Source organism: Protopterus annectens, chromosome 4.part0 (genome assembly GCF_019279795.1).
Source record: "Protopterus annectens isolate FY-2018-M chromosome 4.part0, PAN1.0, whole genome shotgun sequence".
Taxonomy (NCBI): Eukaryota; Metazoa; Chordata; order Ceratodontiformes; family Protopteridae; genus Protopterus; species Protopterus annectens.
The window spans coordinates 501,877,315-501,901,920 of NC_056733.1; the positions used below are offsets into that span (position 1 = coordinate 501,877,315).

Sequence of the window (24,606 nt, forward strand, 5' to 3'; positions counted from 1 at the left end):
TTTAACATTGCTGAGACCTGTAAAACGAAAAAGACATTTATGAAAATGGAAAAAATGCCAAGAGCTCCGTCACTGACGGCAACCTTGAAATCCCTGATTTCGCCACACTTATGTACTGATGGCATACTCTCATTTGTCACAGATTTTAAATGTATAAGTAACATAAAATGCAAAATAAATAGTGCAAAGCAAGTCTTAAATTTAACATTAAAACATTACAAAAACTCTTCTAGAATGTTTTTTTAATACCCAGCAAGTACTGTCAGCAACACTAAGAGGAAGTAATACAAAGCATAGTTCACTACCTGCCTCGTAGGCTCGCTTAGCACTGATGTATGATCAGGCTGAAACGAGAGATTACTGAAGTGATCGATCGACTGATTTTGACCGGGTAGACTATCTCTGTCTTAAAAAATAAAACTGAAGAGAAAAGTCTTGAGGTTAGAATGGATGCAACAAGGAAATACTTAGGGAACAGACAACAAGTGATCAGCTTATAGCTTTTTGCTTACAGAAAAAATATAGTACATCCTTAAATTTCAGTTTGAACATGCAACATTAATTGACCATACATATCTCTGGAAGCACGAAGACACTGCACAGTGTATCTAAAACTGATAAAAGAAGCTGTTCACTTTGTCAAAATACTAGATAAAATGTAAAATCTTATCTGTCAGGGTTCTCTGAACACAATTAGCACCTTAAAATGTCTAAAGCAAGAAGTAAGACTTTTCTCTGGACTAATCTCAACTGAGTACATCTGCCTACATTTACAGGGTATTCCTTCATACTTTTGTTAGGAGTGGCTTTCCTGTACTGCACTGTGCAGGGCCTTAATCTTAGTGCTTCCAAGAGTCTGTCATCATTTCTATTTTAAGACAAGGTGCATAATGTAACAAGAACACAGTCAGTACCAAAACAATTAAGGAATGAATATCAAAACTCTCTGCAATACTGTAAGTTTTTTTTTTTTTTTTTTTCCCAGGGGGCCTTTACCCGCCTGCACCTTCAGAGTGGGGAACTGTGTCCCTCATTCCTGATAAAAACATTTATAAAAATTATAAATCACTATGTCAGAGTAAGAGGAATATTATGAATTACTGCAAATTCAGAGTTTAATGTTTATGCTGTCAAATTCACTGTAGTCACAAGATGTTGTACCTCTGTTTTGCTCCAGTATATGTGAGAATGTGTGTCACACATGAGTGTGTCTGTGTGATGCACATAGATATATATGTGCTTGCACATATGTATACACACACATTATATATATATATATATATATATATATATATATATATATATATATATATATATATTTTACACACATACAGATATATATATACATATATATATATATATATATATATATATATATATATATATATATATATATATTTTATATAAAATTGTATACACATATATAAAATACACACACACAGAGATGTATGTATTTAATATAGGTCTCACACATGCACACACGCATATATATATATAAAACACACTTAGATTCCCAGCTAGAGCGTCTTCTGTGTAGAGGCATAGGTAACTGGGGCGTGCCTTCAGTGAAGGTTGTGCGTCAGGGCTGGTAACCCGGTACGTAAAAATCCACCACCAATCATTAGCAGACCGGAGTTCTGCTGGGGCGACCCCTAACCGGGAAAAGCCGAAAGACACAAACAAACAAACAAACAAACGTACATAAACACAAACACACACATATACATATATATATATATATATATATATATATATACATACATATACATATATATATATATATACACATATATACATATATATATATATATATATATATATATATATATATATATATACACACACACATATACATATATATATATATATATATATATATACATATACCCATCAGAAGTAATATTATGTCAATCACATTTATGCAGTTTTAATAACTCAGACACCCCCCCCAAAAAAAAAAAAAAAAAAAATCACAGATCATTTGTTTCACTCCAAATGATTACTGTCTTTCTCTTTCCTGTGTCTGTCAGCCATAGAAACTGCCAGCACAAGGTATAAACTCTACATTAAACATTTCTTCACATTTGCGCCAGAAATAGCTTCTTAAAGTGATATTGCAATATAAAATGGTAAAACTGAGAAGAGACTTGAGGAAATAAACATTTACACACTAGAAGACAGGATGTAAAGAAGAGACATGATGAAGATAAATAAGGCAGTTGAAAGCAGTGTAAGAGAGTGAAGGATGAAAGAACCATGACTTTCAGACTGAATGTACACAGAAAGTTTTTTTTCAGAAAAGGTAGATAAGTGGAACAGACTACCAAAGTAAATCGGAGACTAAGCCCACTAATGCTCTCAAGAATGCCTGTTGTATTTTGTGGATTGAAAGAAAAGAAATGCATGGGCAACTATGTGGTCCTAGCTCTGCAAAAAGAACAGTCCAGATGGACAGTTCTGTCTCTTTTAGTATCAGCATTATGTAATAAAATGTAAAGCAGGACAACAAGGTTGGACAGAAGATCCTCTATTCACTAACTCCAGGAAAGATGATGTATAGTCTGCAAAAAATATCCTAATCTGAACCCAGTCTGCAAAGAATAACCCCATCTAAACCCAGTACGGATGATGCATGTGCTTGTCTCGTAAAGAATACCCTCATCTGAACCCAGTACGGATTATGTTTGGGTCTGTCTCTCCAAAGAATACCCCCATCTGAACCCACTACAGATGATGCATGTGCTTGTCTCTGCAAAGAATACTGTCATCTGACCCCAGTACGGATTATGTTTGGGTCTGTCTCTGTAAAGAATACCATCATCTGACCCCAGTAATGATTATGTCTGGGTCTGTTTACATACAGAATAATAGAAGTCATCTGTTCATGCAGAAGCCACCAAGTTTTGTAGCATAGATATTATCTGTGCCTTCCATAAGGCCTAGGTTCAGCCAATGGAAGCCTTGTAAAATTTCTGATGTTGTTCCTGCGTGTTTTTGGGTTGCATGGGAATGAAGTTCATGCTGGCCCGTCTTGTCAGGCAGTCAATATCCACAAAAAGATTTCAGCTGGACTTCTTTAGTGATGGCACAGCAGTTCAAGATAATAAAGGCAAAGATTTCACCTGGAGTGTCCAAAGTGTCATCTCAATAAAATGAAGAGGCTCAGGCATTCATTTAAGTAGTTTATTACATACAAAAACATCAGGATGAATGGCAAGAATATTAAACTTAAACTGACTATCTACTAAACACATGCATGCTAACCCTCTGGCTGCTGGCTGCTCACTCAAAATGGCACTCCTGCTTGCACATGCTAAGTACTTATATGCATTTGCCCACTGACTGTAATGCTTCTTAAAGGTACATCACACACTCTGATCTACACCCTCCCTCTTTACGGAGCTGTCTCATATAGGCAATGACTTTTGAACAGCCATGCAATTATGCAGACAATAATAATAAAATAACAGTCATGTCCAGGTTGCCATGTATCTCGAACTAGGTATGGAGATGTGACCTGATCTTGTAATGTAATAGTTAGGACTTGGTTTAGCAACAAGGACAGTCACTGGGGAATTTTCTGCTTCAGGACTCTTGGGTATATTCTCCGGAACAGGTTTTTCTGATGGAATGGCCTCTGGAACAGGAACATTGGACAAGTCACTCTGAGAATTAGTCTTTATTACAGGCAAGATGCTGTAACAATGGCTTGGACACTGGTAATAAATACTTCCAATTCCGCCAAAATTCCATTCCCTGCGATTCCACAATGTACGATCTCAGCTCTTGACACAAACATTTCACAAATCTGATGTGATCAAAACCTTTTGACATCTACATCCTCACTATCTCCCCTTCTTTTAACGAACTGAGCGGTTTTGCTGGTCTTACCACAGTAGGACTTCTGGGAAAAATGCTTTTTCAACAGTTGGGCTTTCACTGCTTTGTTGTTTCTAGCACTTGGAACCAATAAATTACTGCTGATTGGTAATGTGGTTTTGGTTTGAATCGACATAAGTCTCTGAGTAGGTGAACCAAAATGATTATCAGGAGGAATGTCTCTATGATTTAGCAAGTTTAGAAAAACATCAGTATTGTCATGTTTGGATTTCTCTAACAGCTGTTTTGCACTTTGCACGTTCAGGCAAGCTGTTTGACTATAGGTATTCAGGACTACTCATATTATGAACAAAATTCCATGTTTCAGACAATGGTGCTGACTTGTAAACTGTGCACCATTATTAGAAATGTCTGTGCTCACTACCATGGACATAAAAAAATGTCTCCAACTTAGTAATGACAGTACTGGACATTAGGTTAGGAACTAGGTCAATCTCGAACCAATTTGAATAAGGGCCTACAAACACCAAGTAATGTTGACCATTCTACTCAAAGATATCTGTGGCTACTGTCAACCAAGGTAGTTCCGGATGTTGATGTGACTTTGTACTATTACATACAGAACAAGATGAAAGCACTTTCTCAATATATTTTGACATAGAAGGCCAAAATACTAGACCTCACATCCTTCGTTTGGCATAATCAGTTCCTGGGTGGCCACGACGCAAGATCTTATCTTGTTGCAAGGATTTTTGGAACAATCATTTTTGGACCTTTCATGACACCAACAAAATCTCATCTCTGTAGGGAAAATACTGCTGCATTTCTACTGGTAAACAAGATTGCTTTGAAGGCCTTCCTGGACTAATAAAGAGGTTGATCTTCTGGAGAATTGGATCTGAAGCTGTGTGATTTCTAAGCTCATCAAGATGTGTAGAAGAAAACAATTCTCACTTCCATGACTTCAAAATCAGACTGCTCATTGTCATGCTGTTCAGTGGTTTTCCTGGGCAATTGAGATATGGTATCAGCAAGATAAAGAAGTTTACCTTTTGGGTAAACAAAACTGAAACTGTACTTATGCAATTCGAGGATTATGTGTTGCAATCTTGCAGGAGCTGTGTGCATTGGCTTTCTCAAAATAGTGACAAGAGGTTGGTGGTCAGTTTCTATCTGGATAGTTCCGCCATAAATAAAATCATGGAACTTCAAACATGCAACACAATTGCCAAGAGTTCTCTCAATCCGGGCATACTGCATCTCAGTTTGGGTAAGAGTTCTCGATGGATAGGCTACAGGTCCACCCTCTTGAAGAATGACTGCACCTAGACCAAACTCAGAAAAATAACAGAAAGGAGTAAATGGTTTGTGAACATCATAACAGCATAGAGTAGGTGGACTGGCAGTTCTGTTTCAGGATATCAAATACTCTTTAGTACTGTTCTGACAAGGACCAGGTAACATCTCTGCGTGTCAGCTTTCTTAATGGTGCTGAACGTTGACTTAAATCTGGAATGAACTTGCCTAAATAGTTGACCATGCCAAGAAAATTTGTAGGCCTTCGATATTGTCTGGAGCAGGCATCTCAAGAATTGCTGTTTGCTTGGAAGGATCTGGTTGTAAACCCGAACTGGTAAACAAATGACCAACATAAGTCATTTCTCATAGCCTGAATTTGCACTTCTGAGGATTCTGCTTAAGATTCCCTTCACATGCTCTTTCCAGAACATTCTTGAGGTTTCTATCATGTTCGACTTTACCACTCCCTCCTACAAGAATATCATCTACTATAATAGTACACAGCCTGAAAAAATTTGTTCCGTCGCATGCTGAAAGACTTCACTGGGAGAATTTATTCCAAATGGCATTCTCAGAAATCTGTACCTCCCGAATGGCTTGCCAAATGTGGTTAGCAATGAAAATTTTCAGTCAAGCAAAATTTGCCAAAATGAACTCTTTGCATCTAAGACAGAAAAAAAACAGTCGCATTTGGCAAGAAGACAGCAACTTCCTTGACTGTGCGCATAGGATGATGAGGCTTTTTAATGCTTTGTTCAAGTCTCTTGGATTAATACATATTCTGATATCATCTGAACTTTTCTTATGAGCTAATAGCATGGAAGATACCCATTCACTTGGTCTTCTACTGGACAAATTACTCCTAGTTGCACCATTTTGTCTAACTCGGCTTTGACTATTTTGCATAGCTACTGGAACTTTCCATGCTGGTCTGATAACTGCACTGACTCTGGGTCTAACTTCATGGAGTACACAACTGGTAGTTTGCCTAGTTTGTCTGTAAAAATATCAGCATACTGAGAAAAAATAGTTTAGGCAAAATTTGAGCTGTTCTCATTCAACCTTACATGGTTGTCTACTTTGATAAATGAAAGCAGGCCCATTTTCAAACTATCTCTGAGGCCTAATAATGACTGCATGTGCCTCTGGACAATGTAAAGCTGAAAGTCATAGTTGTTCCCAGCAGAGTAAAATGAAAGCACTACTGAGCCTTCAATTTGAATCTTTTCACCAGCATAAGCAACAAGCTTCTCACTTTGTCAAATCAAGTTGTTCTGCAGTTCTTACTCTAGCAAACACTTCTGCTGACATAACATTGCAGTTTGAACCAGTATCTAATTTGAGCTCTACTGGATTCCCATATACATATACATATATATATATATATATATATATATAATTATATATATATAAAATTATATATATATAATTTTCACATATATATATAATTTTCACATTTATCTAACTATCTCAACAATCAAGTAACACAGACAGAACTCCTTAGCCTCATGTGAAACCTCACAGCTAGATGAATAAAAAGCTGCTAACAGCATATATGTAACCTGAGTGGTTGCTGAGATATTGTAAGTTGTTTACAAAATATTGCAAATGTAATCGTTACTGTTACTTATAAGACCTAGAACCTAAAGAATACTACCATTATAAAAATAGTTGTGCTTTCATAATCCCTATGGTTCCAGAGATATGAATATTTATTTGAAATGTGAGGACATCATTTGATTCCATCAAAAGGCTTAGGCTCCTCCCATTGGAAGTTACAGTCCAAACATCCTGAGCTCCATTGGAGTGAATGAGTTAATAAAAGCATATGCCTTGTCTGATTTACAATACCTTTTGAAATTATTCCACTTATTGCAAGAATGGCACCACTGACCAAATCCTAAGCACATTTGGGTTTATGGTTATCACCACAATTACAACAGTTGATTACGAGGCTAGCTACAGGTTTTGCTGAGACATCCCTGTGCTTTTTTGCGTGTATCTTAGGCCTTACCAAAGCTGCTCTGGGTTTTGCTGCGGAGTCCACACCCTTTGGCCTGTATCTTTTAACCACATACTGCATACTATCTTTTAACCACATACTGCATACTATCTACATTAGCTTTGAAAGGTACTGGAAGGCTTTTCTCATTTGTAAGCATACTTGTGTGCCTTTCTGTAAGTGTGTATATGTGAGAAATCTCAATGGTCTTGTTTAATATTAAATCACTGTCTCGAAGCAAAATCTCACTGCGTCATTATTAATACTACACACACGACTGTCTTTTATCACCTCATCTCTCAAATTACCAAATCTGCACGTTTTAGCCTTATTTCTCAAGTCAGTTACATATGCTGCAAACGTTTCACCAGGCTTTTGACCTTTAGTGTAAAATAAGTGCCCTTCCATTGTAACATTCATTTGGGGGTTCCACATTTCTCTGAATTTACATTTTAAGCATTTGGGGTTATCCTGCATTTCAATCTGTACCACAATATGGCAGTCTTCCCCCTCCCCTGCAAACACAGCAGGTGCATACACAAATGAATGCTCTCTTTCAGTGGCTTCAGAACTAGCTAAATTAAGCAGAATAAATGCCTTTGTATGTGCGTCTGTCAGAAAAAGCAGCCTGTATGAAAATATTGTACTCCTCAGACACTAACACTCTCCAGTTTTCTGCAATATTGTTATCAAACACAAGTGGTGCAGGGTCTGCGAAATCCTTCTGCCATACCCACAAATTATAGTAAAATCCAATGCAATCTTGGCCCATGTAATTATGTATGAACATGCACACACACCAGGTACTTGTAATAATATTCAAATGCACAATGATCTCTTTGAAAGACTGCACTTTGCAAAATATTCTTTGAAATGACTGTACTTTGTAAAACATTCTTTAAAATGGCTGTACTTTGCAAAATTGCACCGTAATACTGCACACACTTGCCAACACTTTGCTCACTTCAGATATTTCGAATACATACAGTTAATGCGTAAAAGTAGTACATAGAGAATAAATATATGTTGTTTTCCCATTTTTTTTTATATATTTTATGTGATACAGATATTGTTTCAAACATTTTCATAATTATTTTAAATATTTTATCAATATGTTGCAGTTTCAGACATTTCGTTTAATTAGAAATTTGTTTTGAGTGTTCTGAATGCTTTGTTTTATATTTGTAGCAAAAAAAAATCACTTAAGTGAGTTTTAGTACCTGGAATTCTTTTCTGACCTGTTTGCAAGTTGTTTCAGCAGTAGTGATGATCCACTCGTGTATATCCCTCCATTTCTAACCGCTTGCCTCATGATTGTGACTCTGGATCCCATTCTGACACCATGTCGCTCGTCTTGTACATTTCAGTAAGACAAAGAGGCTCAAGTGTTTAAGTAGTTTGTTACATACAAACACATCAGGATGTATAGCAGGAACATTAAACTTAAGCAAACTGACTAATTACTACACATGTGCATGCTATCACTCTGGCTGCTCAAAAAAAAAGGCACTCTTGTTTGCACATGCTCAGTACTTATATGCACGTGCCCACTGACTGGAGTGCTTCTTAAAGGTATATCACACACTCCGATCTAAACACAGTAAGGCAATTCCTTGACAATTTCTATGCAGTCACCTTTCATCCTTCTTTAAAATGATAATTATGCTGACATTCCTGAAGTCCTCTGTAGTATCCTCATTTTATCACATTCAAACAATAAGTATCAGCTGCTTCATCTTCATCCACACCGACTCCAAATGGCATGCTATTGTGACCAGAAGTTGCCTTTATTGGTCTGCCTGTTGTCACATTACATTTTTCCAGTGATACAATAGTGTGTGAATAAAAACCATACTGTGGTAAAGATGTGTGTTTCAATGATGTTCAGGTCACTTTCACTAGTAATAAAAAGGCAAGGTTTAGTTCCCATTTTCAGAGCAGCTCAAGATCTAAAGTCTTCATTCAGGTAAAGTCAGCTGAAGTGCAACGGCATAAGGCTACCCGGTCATCTTGAAAAGTTTTGCTATTAAACTGTAAACCCACCCTCCTTCTTGACACTGTGTGGTTGTGCTGGTCCACCAACTTACTCAGGCTAAAAAGGTCACAGGCTTTTATCATCAAAAATAGTATCCTTTCAATTCACTGCATCATTCTAATAGAGGAAATGTCTAATATGAAAGCAACTGTTGAATGTGGTTACACAAATGACAGATAACAGCATCCCCACAAGATGAATAATCATGCTAACAAGGTAACGTTAACTGAACAATGTGACCACTGGAATCTAACTAGACTAGACAGCAGAGGCAGTGTGGACTTGCACTACACTGAACATAAAGTCCCCCCAGTGGATAAAGAATATTTCAAACAAGATATAAATGTCCACACTACAATGCTACTTATAGAGGTAACATCCGTAGCATGATCTAAGGACAGCCATAGTTCAGATCCATACTAAAATACTACTTAGAGGTAACATCCATAGCATGACCTAAAGACACAGGACAGCCATAGCTCAGAAAGAATGGCATCTGATTGTCTTCATAAAATAAAACAGAATTAGCTCAGACTCATCAACATTTACTTTTTACTTATTTAATCTTGTTAACCAGGGTAATGAACTGATTTCTACTGACCATTAATAGGCTTAGCCTAGGACAAAGTAGTACAGACACTGCTAAGCAATGAAAGGTTTATGCAAAACCAAAAGTCAGTTGAACAGGTGAGAAAATATACCTTGGTTATCTTTTTAGCAGGTCACTGCTTATCATTCCTATTTGACCAAACTGTAACAATGAAAGGAAGCAATAGTTCTACCTATTGCATGACCAAGAATTACCCGACATACCAACTTATTCAGACAGCTCATGGTTTCTTTAGTAAGGAAATGGGCAATTGAATCAGAAGTCTGACAAATGAAAGTCTTGTCAGTTGTGTGAGTGCTGGCACTGAGAATACATATCATGGAAAAATACTCTTAGTGACCACTGAGTTTGCCCTTGTTCACACTGTTGTGAAACCATGGACGCCCCCCCCAAAAAAGTTATTTATTATTTTGATTCTGACTATCAGCAGCCACTGACCTTGGTGAATCAACATGCATTTGATGCAATTCTGAGCTTTAAACGTCATGTATTATGGCCTAGCAAGCTCCATAAAGCATGCATTGGTACAGCACAATGGTGCTAAGCCCAAGAGTTTATTTAGCTGAGAAAAAAATCTATTGTGACAAACTACTCAGGAGAGCCATTCCTGTGGAGTTTGTATGAATTCAACCTGACATTTCAAGGACGTCCAAGAACATAAACGACAATGGAAAAAACAAACTGCTCCAGAAGAGTCCCGCTTGCAACAAGGTCAATCTATGATACTTAGGCCTTTTGGCAGGACTTCCAACATGTCCCAGATCATTTGTCAATCGTTCTGAAATATCCAATACAACTTTTCAGGCTTTCTCTAAACGTTACTGTGAAGACAACTCCTAATATTACTACTGCAGGAGGTTACACAGGATGTAAAAATACAGCAAAGCTGGAAGGTTACTTAATGTGTATTTAACAATCAGTAGGTTTGAGCTAAGCAGAAATACTTTCTAGTGGAGGCTCAGGAAGAGAAACGCTGAATACAGCAACAAAACACACTCAGCTGAGGACTTAACCCTATAGCTGTGCTAGTGGGGAGCCTTACTGGGGCACTGGAGGGAGACGGATATAAAGAAATCCAGACCCCAGGCTGCCTGTGTTCCTGGTGTGCTCTTAAGGGAAATTGTGCTCGACACAGACAGGTCTGCATCTGGAAATACTGACTGCATCCACTTGTATTCCAAATGAATGCACCCCCTCCAGTGTTAGTGGTGAGGATTCAGGCCCCTTGATTACTGCCCCAGAGTACGGACATCACAGAGGGGTTATAACCAACTTTGCTCTCAAGGCAATGCCTTTACTAATCAAGTGTGTACTTAGAAAGCCCTCCTTATTACAGTAGACACAAGATGGTCAAAGTTAAGGTCACAGTCAACTTGTGATCCCAGATCCCTTATCACTTCATAGGTACTTAGGATATTGTTGTTGATCTGACAGTGTGAAGGGACATTGTTTTTGCCGAAGGGAATGATGATGCATTTCTCTGCATTCAGTTTGCCGAAGGGAGTGATGATGCATTTCTCTGCATTCAGTTTGAGACTGAGTAAGACACCAGTTGTTGGTTGGTGCAAGGTCCTCCTGGAGCATACTGACATAATTTAGGGATTCAATAATTGCACCCAGTTTGCAGTCATCCAGAAACTTGGTCAGCCACAACCCCTTAGTTTTGGCCTGAACTTCTAAGAAGTATATACCAAACAGTAGGGGGCCCAGCAATGACTCTTTGTGGCACTCTGCATATCAACCTTCAGACCTGACAACAACAGTCACCCACTTGGATTGTGTGTGCCCAGTTTGTGAGCCAGTTGGCAATCCATCTTATAACAAAGGGGTGTACATTCACTTTGCTAAGTTTATCGGTAATGCCCGAGTGTGGGATTGTGTCGAAAGCCTTTGCCAAGTCCAGGTATGCTGTGTGCACAGATATGTCCGCAACATTGGCCCTGGTCACATTTTTGATGATATCCACCAGATTTAATATGCAGGATCTGCCCTTGACAAAGGAGAATTGGGATGGATCCAGGGTTTGGAGGTCGCCTCCGTCTTTATGAGGTCAATAATGATACGTTCCACGGCCTTACAGATGAGGCTGGTCAGACTTATGGGTCTATAATTCCCTAGGCCTGTTGCTAGGCCACCTTTGTATAGGAGAATAAATGTTGCTGTTCTCTATTCCTCAGGAACAAAGCCTGTGGTTAGGCTATGATTAAAAAGGGTACTTAATGGTGATGCTAGTTCATGTTTTAGCCCACTTAGAAGACAACATGGGATGCTACCTGGTCCCATAGAGGCTGTTCTTTGCCTTGGACAAGGCTTTAATGACCTGCTCTTCAAATATATAGGGTGGAGAGGGGTTTGGGGCAAGGTTTGTGATAACTTTGGATGAGATCATCTTCTTCTTTCGGCTTTTCCCGGTTAGGGGTTGCAGGAAAGGATCACCTGTTCACTGAGGATGCAGGAAGGGATCACCTGTTCACCGAGGATTGGCAGTGGATTTTTATGGTATCAAGTTGCCAGCCCGGCACCCAACCTTCCACAGATGGCACACACACGCAAGCACTCACACCTAGGGCCAGTTTAAAGTATCCAATCCACTTACAGTATGTCTTTGGGATGTGGGAGGAAACCGGAGCACCGGGAGGAAACCCATGCGACCACAGAGAGGACATGCAGACTACACATAGAAGGCACCCCAACCAAAAATCGGACCAGAAAACCACTTGCTGTGAGGCGGCAACGCTAACCGCTGTTACCACCGCAGCCGCCCCATAACCGTCGAGGAGATAATGGAGTGAAATTTTCACCAAATTTATCTGCTGGCTTTGACTACTCACTCCCACCCTATGTGCACAGTTCCTCCAGTGACCAAGCTGCTAATCGAATTTAGGTTGTCTGGGTCCAGTCAGGGCTTTATTTTGTTACACCATGAAGCTATTCTACATTACCAAATTTTACTGAAATTTTCCAAAAAGCATTACCTGCTACTACCTAGATTCATTCCCAACTCTTTGTAATAGTACTTCATGGTTACATAACATTTATACATTTCTGGTAAGTTAGCTTATTTCACAATGGTGATAGCCCATGGGCTGGGCTTGTAACTGGTTCACTGGATCAGAACTCAACCCCTTTAAAAAAAAAAAAAAAACTTTTGGTATATTCTCCATAAATGGGAATGTTAAGCCATTTTACATCTTTATCCGAAATGTAAACCAATGCAGAGCTTTATGTCTTGATCGCATATTAGCAAAGATGGAGAACACCAGTACGAGTAAAGATGAATACTTTGTTAAGTATAGCATAAGATAAACAAAATAATACTCTGAATGACAGCAGTGAACTGAGAGAACTCACTGTTTAGGTTTCTTAAAAAACAGCAAATGTGTGCTTTATAGAATTTGTTCTGACACCAGTGAGAGAAGGTCACTGAATGTTTCTTAACAGCCATAATGCACCAGTAGCATATAGGGATAATCTACAGTGACTCATTACCTTTACACTTCTTCCTTAACTCATTACATCCGAGGGATGCCTCCAGGTGCACCTGCAGTTAACTCCTACTGACACTTCTAGGTATCGAATATTGCTTATTCATATTTGCATCAATAATTCCAAAACCATGCTATGTACAAGGATTTAAAAGATTGCAACTTAAACCTTACACAATGGTAAACTCAACTGCAGTAATAGTTGACCACTGTCCAGTGCAGGTACAGAGACATTAACTGTTGTTTTTATGATACTATTAATATAGCTATAATTTTCACATTTTTCTAAATATCTCAACAACCAAGTAACAGACAGGACTCCTTAGCCACATATGAAAGCTTTCAGTTAGATGAATAAAATGTTGCTGACAATATGGCTGTAACTTGAGTGGTTGCTGAGATATTGTAAACTGTTTACAAAATATTGTGTGTTTACTGTGACTTATAAAATTCAGTTTAAGACCTAGAACCCAAAGAATACTACCACTATAAAATAGTTTGTGCTGAAGGGTTTGCCATTTATACTTTTTTTCATAACCCCTATGGTTCCAGAGATATGAACATTTGTTTGAAATGTGAGGACATAATCTGAGTCAGTCAAAAGTCTTAGGCTCGGCCCATTGGAAGTTAGTGCAAACTTCCGGAGCTTCCTTGGAAGAAATGAGTTAACTTACATGCAGCAATTAGATTACCAGGTAAAAACCATGAATCTCTTACTTTCACTTATATTAATGGTCTGATTGAAAAAAAACAACAAAAAAACTCATTAAACCTAATGTGTGACATGAAAGATTGAAGTTGATTATGTGAAACCTGAATACCGACTGCAGATTGTTTTGTGAAGGTGTCTCTAATCCAACTAATATGTTTTTTGTAACTGGCCCAACTTGCAATTCTGACTGTTAATACATGAAGTTTCTAGAAGAGATAATGCTTTGGTATGAATTCTTGTTTCTCTTCCTAACAGTATATATGCTGACAGAATTATGGCTAATATTTTCAATGGCCTCCTGCTGACCATCTCTTACTAGTGTCAGAACAGTACTTTAAAGAGCACATTTACTGTTTATACTTACTCCTGGTCCTTTACTGACACTGTCAAATTTGTACAAGATACAACCAGTAGGAAGAACTTTTTTCAGTCATATAAGGTTGAAGCCAAGTTTCAGTAACTGCAAGTGGATCAGGGGAATATAGAATACCCAGTTTTGCCTGAATGTTAATTTGCTGCATATACTCCAGGCATTTTATCCAGCCACCCATAACCTCCCTTTTCCATTTTTGCACATAGTCACTTCTGTAGTGACACTATGAACCTATCTACTGTCAATGTTCTTAACACTGGATGGGCTAGCCCTGTTGCAGTTGTTTTTCCATACCATGCACACACACATTCACATCTGTGCCCAATTTAGAGCGTCAAATCCATCTACTGCACATCTTTGGAATGTGGGAAGAAACAGCAGCACCCAGAGAAAACCCACATGAACACAGACAGGACACGTAGAATTCACATAGAAGGCACCCCAGCCAAGAATCGAACCAAAGAACCTCTTCCTGTGAGTTAACAATGCTACCCACTGCACCACTGTGGGCACTGATATGTGAAACTTTAATGTCATAGGTGTGTCTCCACAAAGCATCCCTATAGAAGCAGAACATGTTGAAGAAAAGATCCAGAATTAAGCCAACTAGCTCTAAAAATGAGTGTGAAGAGCTTAATTCCCTGCAGTGTTTAGCATTATGGAATGTAATATGGCATGCAGAGTTTTACCAGAAAGTAAGATGAAAAACAGATTTTTGTAAAACATGCGTTATTCAACTACTCAAAATATGGTAGGAGGCAGACCTATAGATAATTACTGAAAGTTGAATGATGAAATAATGTGGCACAGCATACACAGTTAACCATTAAGATATGTTACCATAAACAAGAAAAAGCAGCAGTGTTACATGGGTTAATACAGATAAGTAAAACTGAATGAACAGCCTGGGGCCTGTGAGACAGCATGACTTTACTGTTACTGGCCATATTGATAAGGTGGTTTAGCGGAGTTGCTAAATATAGGATGGGAGGAGGAACATGTCTTGTCCCATATCTTGGTAAAAAGAATATTTTTGATGTCATAATCCAGGGACCAGGCATTGGACCACAGTGTGCTTATCAAAATAAATCATTGGTGGGTGAGGAACCTGACCATGAGAAAGTGTGCAAGCCAGCACTGCACACATTCCCTGTCTGGGTGTGCTATACATCTGGCTTAGATTCAGAAGAAAGTAGTAGATTTTCTCACCATGTGACTGGAAATGGGGCCTGCGTCTGCACAGACTCAGGTGGACTACAAATAAGAATGTAACTTTTAGACATTAGTCATAATGCTTTTTATACAATACAGTTGTTCTAATCTGCCACAATAACCCTCTGTAGTGAGTTGCAAATGCTGAGAGGGAAACCTCAATATTGTTTTTTTATGGGAACCAGACCTAAAAGGAACCACCTAACCCTAAACAGTTCAGTGAAGAATGCAGTATAATGTCAAAATAATTTTCTTCTTGCCAAATTAATTAGTATCAAGGAAGCAGAACAAGTATTCTACCCTCCTCTGACTGATTTTCTATTCAGCTAGAAGCACATATGCTAATTCTATCTCCCAAGATGCAGGCAGGAAAATAACTACAGAGACTGGAGGCAGCAATGACCAAGACATAAGTACATAGCATGTATACATTAGTCTGGTCAGCGCTTCGTACATCAGCATCAGTATCAAACACATCAATCCACAAGTAGTTATATTCTGTAATACAGTTCTTTGTATCAGAAATTACAACAAGGTAAGTGGCAACTGGTGCTAACTAAAGGCATAACTGCTCAACGGCATTAAATAACCCTTGGATATAAATACTATAAAGTCAAAGTTTATCAGAAATCAAATAATTATAAGATACTATACCTATTGATAAGACTTCATATATTCTTTTTTGTTTAAAATGGAAGCATTCATGTATATATAGTGTACATATGTTGTAGGATTGTTCTTAGAAGTATTGTTTGGAAATTACCTGTGTATTTCTCGGTCAAATGTTTGTATGAACAAATTGAAAAATAATAAAGAATTATTATTGAAAAAAAAAAATGATCCAGCTCCACCTTGGGGAATCGCCTAAAAAAAAAAACAGATTCCAAGACTAAGACTTCTAAGTCTTAGAAAATGGGCATTTTTGACTGAGAGTTTACAATCACACCCTAATAGTCCTTTGTGCCTTTTACAGTGACAGGACTAGCAAGCTTCTATATCTGTGTCTTCCAGGACAGAAAGAAAAATGGACAAATGTGATCCCCAGCCCTTTGCAAAATATGAGGCCAGCTCCTTAGATTAGTGCAATAGATGGATCAATAAAATGGGTAGTAAGCCACTTGCGGACAATAAAATCACTACCTAATGCAGGATGCTAAAAAACAGTAATGCAGTTCTTATGCGGACAAATGCAGCTCTGTACTAAACATATAGTAAGAAAAAAAGTCTGAAACTGCAGAAGGATAATCCATGTCAAACATTGTTGTTCTACCTGAAAGTTGTTTTTTGCAGAGGGACATGCACTCCCACACCCCTCAATGTGGGCAGCAAGCACCCCTCACTCCTTAAACCTATATCAACACTAAGATCACCACACCTTGAAGAAAACTGAATATTCTGAGAATTGGCAATCCTGCACTTTGTAAACATTAAGTATGTATTTTCAGCCATTCAATCTCATTATTGTGGAAGTTGCAATAATGAGCATTAAAATGCCAAACAGCTGCCTTTTAAACATGATGAATGTTATACATTAAAAATGCAAAAAAGTCCATTAAATTCACACTGGCAAACTATAACTGTAGGCTTGTGACAGTGGAGACATATCTTGTATTTGGAAACAATACTGCCACTGGACAAAGTCTGAGGGGTTGTGGAATGCTTCATTAAAGCATGTTTCATTGATACAGTCAATGACTAACACAGAGTCTAAAATTTCCCTGCTGTTTTGTGGAAATAGAAAACACTGTTTGCCATTTCCAGTCCACAGAGTCTGCTATATACATAAAAACAGATGTTTGCTATATACATAAAAACAGATGTACCAAAGAATCACACCACAGAAGAAAACAGGTTTCATGTGGAGGAGGCAAGCCATCTACACCTTCTTTGAGAAGGTTATTGCCCTGAGTTACACACAACTCCAAGGTCACCAATGTCAATGGAAACCGCATGGCAATACTCGGCAAACACACCTAACCATGAATGTGGATTCAAAGAACCTGAACAAAAGAACTTGCCGGCATACAAGTCAATGTAATCAGCATCAATAAGCACGCAGCTACCGTCTGAGGAAAAGCCTGGAGAGTGTCAAGAGTTTACATTCGGGGTGTTTAATGTAATGTAAACAGTACTTTTTGAACTGTTCTCAAACAGTAGAGTGTTATTATTCTAGGCAGCATCATTCTGTGTGCTGCTACCGGCTACACACAAGCAAACACTGTACAGTGTGACAGAATTTACATTGTGTGCTACTAGTTTATGACACAGTAAACAGTGTGCTACTAGAACTCACCAATATTAGGTTCTATAATTGGAGAAGAACGATTCTGGTTAACGCAGGCTGCATTGTTTTGCACACATTGTTACACACATCACTCTAAACTATGCTAGTATCCGTTACATTTTTGGTAGGATGCATATAAAGCCACCAAAGTCAGCTGTGACTGAAAACGAAGTACATATATCCTGAATGGCAACTTCTTAGCAGTATACACAAACATTGGCACAATGCAGTAAATTCAACTGACAAGTAGCTGTGGAGATAAATGGTGAATATGGCACTCACTTGCTCATACAGCACTCATACAATGCTGGATGGGGCAGTAATGGCAAATTTAACATTGGTGTCATCCCCTCCCCATTACTGTTCTGGAATATCATTATTGTTCGTGCAATACAATTGCAAACAATATAGATGGATTTGTCAAATAAAATAAAACTATATGGCTCAGATTGCCATGACATTACAGACTATATATATTTATGTTTAGGTTGTATAATTCTACTATACATTTTATAGTACAACTGTCTGATGGGTGCAAGTTTATACCACTGCTATCTACCTGTAAGTGTGGCAAACTTTTAAGGGCCTGATTAAAAACAATTGCTCTCAGTGTAAGTAACTTACTCTGATTTATAGAGATAGGCCTTACACCACAGTAAGTCACTTGCACCAACAGCAAGTCTTTTGGACTCTGTCCCCAAGTCTTTGGCTCATCACATTAATTAGATCTATTTTACTTACAAAATTCTGACAGACTAACAGGTGCACATACATACATATCCATCTGTACTCCCAGTTATCCTGACCTTCTGTAGAATGTCTTCCCTGTTTACAGCTTACTGAATTTTATACAATTTATCAAATACATTTGATTCAGAATGCAAGCAGCTAATCTCCTAAACAATAAAAGATAAAAATGCAAAGTTGTTGTTAAAAATGCAGATGAGAGATCATGAAAAAATATATCTTCCTCGAAACATCACTCTTCTGTGGTGATTTCATGCCTGACTTGTTTCAGTACTTGCGTATTATCGCAACCAGATTCCGAAGCCATACTAGCAGTTTGCCACATTCTTTTTCCATACCAGTCCCGATCTCTTCAACACCCCCAGTTAAGGCAGATTGGGAGTAATGTGTCTTTCAAATGATGGCCACTCATTTTAATCTGGCCAAAGTAACTACACTGCTAACTACTAAATGACATTCAAAACCAATTCAATCGTCACTTCATGACACTTGGCATAATTGGACAAACACAACTGCTAGCCTAGCCTACAACATAGTAACTTCACTCGATGTTTAAATAAATCCTATTCCAGACCATGGATGGTTTCTAATGGAAGATGCAGCCCTGCTGCTCGGGTTTGTCTGAGTGTACTAGCATACATAAAGGCGAACTCAAGTATGCCCTGCGCTCTCCAGTCTCTTTAAAATCACAAGCAGCATCGACACGTACAACAATTTAAGTAATGGGTTTAAACAATTTTATTACATCCTTTGGGAAAAAAATAAACCAAAACAGGAAAGCCACAGAGACAGTAAACTAGCAAGCTGAACACACACATAAATATAACAAGCAAGATGCCATATGTTTAACAGTGGCAGACACCCACACATCAGGTCTTTGCTACAAACCCGTTGACCACAAAACTACATCCCATTCTTTCACAGTAATCCGGGAAAAAAAAAAAAAACAGCCTACAATGCAGACCCAAATCAGGAAAAGAAGCTACAAGTTCACAGACCCCTTTTTAGGTTAAGATACATCAGTTTGTGAAAACATTACGAATTATGACAGGTCCGGAATCTGGTTGCAATAATACGCAAGTAGCCTTGTTTCTTTTTGAGATTTTGCCAATTACTAGCAAAATAATCCTGCCTTGATATCTACTGTCAGGGGATCTTCACCAATTCTGATATTCCTGTGGTACAATGCACAACCTGTTTTTAGGTTTAAAAAAAAAACTAACCATTTACAGTTGGAAAGACAGATAAAAGGGTTTTAAAACCATAGAACCTTAGAAGATGCAAATCACACTGAATTGTTTTGTTTTATAAACTGTCTGCAGGCTTCCAGTCTCCACAATGTGGCATATATGTTTCTTGAGGTCCTGATACATCCACATCCTCAAAGGCAGAAGCCACCATAGACAGTGGTAGTACTAAAACTTCCAGAGGCAGTGTAATCCAGCATAAATGTATAGGTTTCAATTCTCCTTTTCATTTGCAGTTATTCCTGCTGTATGCCATCTACTTGCCCACTGACATAACATTAACCTGACTAAATAAATAAATAAAAGGATAACATTCTTTATTTCTTCACAGGAGTCATAGCACAGGAAAGGGTACATGCAGAATCACTCCATATCCCAATGACCTGTCACCCAAAATTTGCCAGCAAATCCAGACTAAGAGAAACATACAAAAACATGCACATTGATCACCTCTAAAAGGAGTTATTTCACACAAGCATTCTGTCATACTCAAATTATATAATTTGGTACATGCACCTCTACTTATTTATTAGTTAGTAAAAGTAAATGTTTCTATAAACCAGCATTCTTAAATATATACAATTAAATGTTTAAGGCTCCATTCCTGGCAGGGCAGTATGACAGTAAACTAAATGAAACTTATTAAGGAGAGGAATCTGCCTTCTTACACAGATGCAGTACAACGATTAAGTCCCTAAATCCCTTACACTGTTTTTTTTTTATTTTGAAAGAGAGAATCCCAGCCTAAAAGTTGAAAATCTTAAGTACACTTTGAATAAATTCACTGGAAAATAACTTTAGATACTTCAGATCAGAGCTCCTCAATTAGCTTGTTATTGGGCAGAGAAGGTCGAATGCCCACATCAGCAACTCTGTACAATATCAAGAAACAGAAAAATCAGAAAAAATTAACATTGTGACCTAAAGTTAGGCAGCTTCTCTGGGCAAATGTAAAATACAGTTGTCTTCCTTCACTGCATGACTATTCTTGTATTTGGAACTTTGCTCTTATGTGGCACTAAAGGAAGAACTATAAATAAATTCATAGATAATAATTGCTGTGCAATAATAATATCAAAGGAGAAGGGATTGTGCTTCAAATAAAAAAGTTCCTTTACCTAGATTCACACTCACATCCATATTTGTTACAGGCCGTGCCCAGAACCACAGTGCCAGGAAACTGCGAAGACATCTCCCCAGCAATGTTTTACTTTATTCTTACTGCTACACATGCTGCACTGTGCTGCTTTATATATTTGACACTGTTTTCTCACTTTTCTACTTCTCAATATTGTACACAAGTCGTCAATGTGGACACTCTCTGTTCTCTGCATGATAACAAGATGATCGAAGTACTGTGGTTTGACCTAAAATTAGGAAACCAGTAATGACATTTTTTTTCAAATACAATGGGCCCAATGTAGAAAGATCGCAGCAAGGTGTACACCTTGTGGTAACCATTTCTAATTCACAGGCAGCCCTACTGTGGTGCTGCAACATGACTAGATGCAACACCACAGTGTGCTTTCCCTATTGTCATGCTAAATGTTAATGAGCCATTCCAAGGGAGAGGCATATGCAAATTAGTCACATGCTCTCTCCCATAATTGCCTGTGGTAAGGCATTGCTCAGCTGTGTAAATTAACACAGCTGCTGCTAGATGATTCTGTTTGTGAACACAGCCAAAAGCTCATGCTTTCCTATTGCAGTACAGGTAGGTGCAGTGGAGTTTAGGAGACAGGTAGTATTGTGTTTGTGTTTGTGTGCATATGTGGGGAACTGCATATTTAAGTGTGTATCTGCCTGGGAGGTTTTATTAGGAGTGTTACTTCAGGGGAAGGAAGGGTAGGTAAGTGTGTTTGTGTGTGTGTGTGTGTGTGTGAGTGAGAGTGAGAGAGATGTCGCCAGGGGAAGGAAGGGTAGGTAAGTGTGTTTGTGTGTGAGAGTGAGAGAGAGAGATGTCACCACTCTGGGCCAAGAATCAAGGAGCCTGACTCTCCACCACTGGTGCTGGAGAGGGACGTTCACTTGGAACAAAAATGGATACACCCAGTATTTCCAGATGCAGTTCTCTGCAGCAAGCACAATTTCCCTTAACAGCACACAGGGAACATACTCAGTCCGGGGTTTGGGTTTCCTCTATCTATCCCCCTCCAGGTCCCCAGACAGACTCCCCATTGGCACAGTTGTAGAGTTGAGACCTCAGCTGAATGTCCAAGCAAAGTTCTCCCCCACTCTCTCTTTGAAACCAGTGCTTTGTTTTACACACACACACCCACACCCCTCTGATAAAGGCTGGCACAGATTTTCTAGTTATCTGGCCAAACTATAAGGTAGTTACACAACCACCAGACACTCCACAGCCAGCTACTCTAAGGCTCTTGCAAGGGTACTCAATTATACTGACTGAAATTAATATTAATACAAATGGTAATGTAGACCAAACAGCCAGGCTTTCAGGAGTGACTATAGTGTCACCAATATATATAAGTACTTTCAAAGGTTAAAATATTCTCTAAAGGACCATCCACAAAGAAAATTTTAAATATATTTAATAATAAATAAAAGAACATGAAAATACTAAAGATCTATTTCAATAAACACCAGAGTTTCAATCACAGGAAATGTTAAAAACAACACAGGTGGACAGGTTCACACAGTTACAGAAAAAAAACTACATTTAGCTAATCTCGCTATATTTTCCTGACTGATCTAAAGAATTACTACTCCCTGGTTACTTACTAGAGCAAGGCAAGATGAAGTAGGTGAGATCCTTTTTTGCCAGGTTGCAAAAACAGAGTGCTATGAGACTACAGTCTCACCTAGTATTAAACATTATTTTTAGTGATGGATTACAGAATGATATCACATACACAAATACGTTTTCAACACAAGCATCTGTACAAATAAGTTTGATATTCAAATATGTATTTATTTATTTAGTTTACACTTGTTTACTGGGAAGGTCCGACTGGAACAAGGTCCATTTACAGCGGAGGCCAGAGGAGAAAAGCTCCATAATATAACAGTACCAATACAACAAATGGCAAAAAAATTCTGTACAGAGGCATATATACAATCAGAGCTCTTTATACAACACCACATAATCCACGAATGACAGAACATTTCTATACAGTGGCATATATACAAAGAGATTTTTTCGTACCTTAATTTGATTTGAGCAAGCTTGGTATATAGATAGCAAAACTTTGAATTCTGTACTGGTAGTACAAAGCATAAAAATTAAGGAATGGAATCTGGAAAACAATGCTATTTGTGAGATACATCAAAGTGTGAGAAATATTAATTCTTTACCAAATTCCAGCTAGCTGTGCTAGCATATGTTACACATCCACTGCCCTATTTCTCCTGGCATAGCTGGCAATACCTCACGTCTTCACAGTGTGTGTGAGGAACTACATGTGTAAGTCTGTATCTTCCTGGAAGATCACATTAATGGTGTTACTTGGGGGTTAGGTAGGGTAGGTGCGTGTGTGTGTGTGTGTGTGTGTGTGTGTGTGTGTAACTTGGGTGAGCTGTCATACTTCCACATTCCCCCAGACTAATGAGCAAATCCTGCAAGATTGGGTAGGGGGGAACACTAGCCACCAGGGTGAACTCTGGTGAAACATTGTGCCTTTATGGAACATGGGATGGGGGGGCATTAGACACCAATGATAAGTCTCTCCACAGAGTGCCAGACACTAGGGATACTCTTCATAGGTTATCATATCGGCACTAAAAACATTCAAAGTTTGCACTCTCTCACCTCAGACAGAGGATATCAGTTCTCTGCACCACTACTAGATACCAGGAATACTTTAAATATTACTTAAGTGTTAAAAAATATGTACTGTAGGGATGAAAGGTCTTAAATCTTGTACACTTTAAGCAAAAGGCAGGAGCATTGGCCTAGTCTAATCTGTCAGTGTAGTTTTTTTTTTTTTACATAGAGAAGTATAATGCTCCAACATTTAGCACGATCCAATGCATGTAACCGTCTGCGACTCATGAGACAGTGGAGGGTGCCTTCAGTACAAACTGAAAGTAACTTTAGATGACATCAGGGACATAAACTATTCGCTGAAGTCACTTAAAAAGGAAGCAGAACAGCTTCAGCATCAATATGCAGTCTACAGACAGTTACACAAATCAAACTCTAATCTCTGCTGTTACTGACTGACTGACTAAGGAATCATGATTTACAATCTCAGGGCTAAATCAATACGAATCATCAGCAGGGATGTTCTAATAACTCAGGGACATGTAACAGGTATGTGGGGTGTGTGCATGTGTGTTTGTGTGTGTATGAATGTATGCATTTTTGAGCGTGTGTATATGTGTGTGGGACAGTGAATGAGTGGGTCCTTTTGTCAACGTGTTGCATGCACTGCCAGCATTAACTACCCTAGGAAAGTGCTGCACTTGCACTAGTTAAAGGCGATTCTAGGAAAGTGGCGATTCTAGGAAAACTTGCACTAGTTAAAGGCGATTCAAACACATACAATTTACATAATAATGAAGTCTTTCCTCACTGCGACTAATGTGTTTCTGAATCAAAAATTATTGCATCATGGAAACAGACCTTTTTTTTACCACAGATCTTTTCGGCAGCAAGGCTGTTTTTGAATCCTTAGGAATGTGTATCCTTTCTTAAAAAAACTGCAGAAAAAAGTTGCTAAAATCTGATGCACAAAATCTTTAGTATTGAGTATGAAACTACAGCTATGAATGATGTGCTGCCAAACAAAAAGTTCAAG

The 24,606-nt window shown here is 38.3% G+C and overlaps 1 protein-coding gene across 1 annotated transcript in view; it reads right to left on the reverse strand.

Moving 5' to 3' along the window:
• The window catches only part of LOC122799397 (sodium- and chloride-dependent GABA transporter ine-like), a 372,008-nt gene that overhangs the window by 259,231 nt on the left and 88,171 nt on the right, over positions 1-24,606 (reverse strand). The gene's annotated exons all lie outside the window — the stretch shown is intronic.